The sequence below is a fragment of the Aplysia californica genome, unplaced genomic scaffold (genome assembly GCF_000002075.1).
Source record: "Aplysia californica isolate F4 #8 unplaced genomic scaffold, AplCal3.0 scaffold00139, whole genome shotgun sequence".
Taxonomy (NCBI): domain Eukaryota; kingdom Metazoa; phylum Mollusca; class Gastropoda; order Aplysiida; family Aplysiidae; genus Aplysia; species Aplysia californica.
In genome coordinates this window covers 1,441,237-1,443,884 of record NW_004797409.1, presented here as the reverse complement: position 1 = coordinate 1,443,884, position 2,648 = coordinate 1,441,237, and the positions used below count along the sequence as shown (strand labels likewise).

At 36.3% G+C, this 2,648-nt stretch overlaps 1 long non-coding RNA gene across 1 annotated transcript in view; it reads right to left on the bottom strand.

The window, feature by feature from the left end:
* The window catches only part of LOC118477566, a 50,191-nt gene extending 47,754 nt beyond the window's left edge, over positions 1 to 2,437 (bottom strand). Inside the window, exon 1 of the long non-coding RNA XR_004858471.1 lies at positions 1,960 to 2,437. This is a non-coding gene — a long non-coding RNA (uncharacterized LOC118477566). The remainder of the gene's footprint in view (positions 1 to 1,959) is intronic.
* Positions 2,438 to 2,648: the final 211 nt, after the last annotated feature.

Here is a 2,648-nt window from a genome sequence, read left to right as displayed (position 1 = left end):
GGGGGTGTGTGGAGGGATTGTAGCGTTAGGGTAAACAAAGGGTCTCAGAGAGAATTCAACAAAACAGAAACACAACTTTCTGTGACGAAAATAAAAAACATGAGTCTTTCACACCGGCGGCAATATATTGTTCTGCTTTGATGCAGAGTTAAATGCAAACGGAATTGTCAAAGTTTGTGATATAATTTTAAGGAGAAATGTGGACGTCATAGACAAGTTGCCACCTGACGCAGTGTCATTATTTTTTTTTAAAGAAAAAAAGTGGGTGGAGGTGGGAAACGGTCGTTTGTACAGGTGATTGCCTTATTATAGGTTGTGGTCGTTAGAGCAGGTTCGACTGGATTATTCCAGGATGGGTTTCATTAGGCTCCATAGACATACTATTTAAAAAGCTAAGGAACAAAAAACCAAAGGCATCTGCTGTTAGATCAAGCGTTTTTGACAGGAAAGTTGTGAATGGAATCTTGCGTTCGAGGATCAATATTTGCTGCTGAATGAAACTTCATTAAACGGAAAATAGTCTTTGGCATTTGACATGAACAGTGCTTATTCAATATGTGTCCGGCATACGCTCTTGATTTAACACATATGATGATTAAATCTCTTCTCTCACTCCAAGCTTTAAAGGATAGACAATCCGAGAAAAAAATTCGAATTCATTTGAAAACATACCTTAAAAAATACCATCTTGAAAGTTTATCCTTCTGACTTATAGTACTCTTATATTTATTATTTTCAATATTTGGGGTGCATGCTGTCACCAATAGTGCTGCGAGGGTATTAATATTTGTTTAAGTATTAGCGCTAAACAAAAAGCACGTATTTAAATAATTATTTATGTCAATGTATAGTACTTTAATATGAAGGTTGTGTATCTCGCGGAAATCTGCATAGTGCGAAGTGGGAGCTACAGCCTAATTTCTCTTTTTGAAAATATGATTCTTCTAGTCCTTCCTCTCCTTTTTTTCCTTCTTCTTTTTCTTCTTCTTCTTCTTCTTCTTCTTCTTCTTCATCTTCTTCTTTTTCTTCTTCTTCTTCTTCTTCTTCTTCTTCTTCTTCTTCTTCTTCTTCTTCTTCTTCTTCTTCTTCTTCTTCTTCTTCTTCTTCTTCTTCTTCTTCTTCTTCGTCTCCTTCTTCTTCTTCTCCTTCTTCTTCTTCTTCTTCTTCTTCTTCTTCTTCTTCTTCTTCTTCTTCTTCTTCTTCTTCTTCTTCTTCTTCTTCTTCTTCTTCTTCTTCTTCTTCTTCCTAATAACAAAAACAATAATAGTAATAATAATAAAAAAACCATAATAATTATTACAATAATAATGATGATTTAATTAATAATAGCAATAATAGCAATAATAGCAATAATAACAATAATAATAATAATAATAATTAATAATAATAATAGATTCTATGCCTAATAATGTTAATAACAAATTATTAATAATAATAAAAATAATAATAATAATAATAATAATAATAATAATAATAATAATAATAATAATAATAATAATAATAACTTGAGATCGAAGGAACCAGTCGGAAGAGCCGTAGAGAAAGTATAGATATGTATTGCAGAGAAAACTAGACGTAAAGGTGCCCCTAAGCCCAGGGTCCAGAACTCAATTTTGTTTTAGCTTTCGCAAGAGTATTGCGGCACTTGCAACTCAAAACTATCATATAAGTGACGAAGATTAGATATGTTACAGGAGAGTAACAGGGGAGAAGGAGGGAAGATAAGTGCGATATATGTTTTATAGGAAAGAAGGAGCAAATCACATCCGAACACCCACAACCATCCATGGTACAGAACTAGATCTATATAGAGTTGCACCTATTAGATCTAGTCAAACAAATTGAAAAGTAAAAAAGCACACCAAAAACAAAACAAAACAGAACAAAAAACTTAAAAAAACAAACATCTAAACAACTTAATTAACCTCAGCATTGTGCCAGTAAGACGCTATAACTCACCTGGAGGTCCCATGAAGATCTGCTACTTCCTTGTGCACATAATCCATCAACAAGGAACGTTTGTTGCAATCAAAGTCAAAGTTACTCCAAAACAACCAAAAGTAATAATAGCGCCAACGACTCACTCCAAGTGGATGAAAAAAGGCTGCAGCAAATAGATCTATACACAAAAAAGTAATAAACAAAAGTAGCTTTAGTCTTAGAAGAAACTTCTGTATCAGAATATAAAAAAAAAGAAAAGCGAATTAAACCAAACTATGCAATAAATAGCATAATGTGAATTGAAAAGAGAAACTTGGGAACAATAGTAAGATAGAAGAGGGGGGAAATGACAAAATGTGATGATCTACAAGACAAATTATGCAATCGGCGTCATGGTAGTTTCCCGGTATGACAGGCCAGACTCGGCCACCACCACTATGATGTAAGATGTGAGTATCAGAAGCCTTTGCTTCGCTTCCCGTCCTCTCCGCGGCACGACACGACTGCGGGTGTGGATTCCTCCCTCTCCCTCTCTCTCCCCCTCTCTCCCCCTCTCTCTCTCTCTCTTTCTCACTCTCTCACTCTGTAGAGACGTTCGCCGCGCGTGTGTGCGTGTGTGTGTGTCGGCATTGGCATGGTAGTGTTCGTTGGGGTAACAGCTTTGCAACACCGCATGTCTGGGGGGGGGGGGGGGGTGGGGGGGTGGG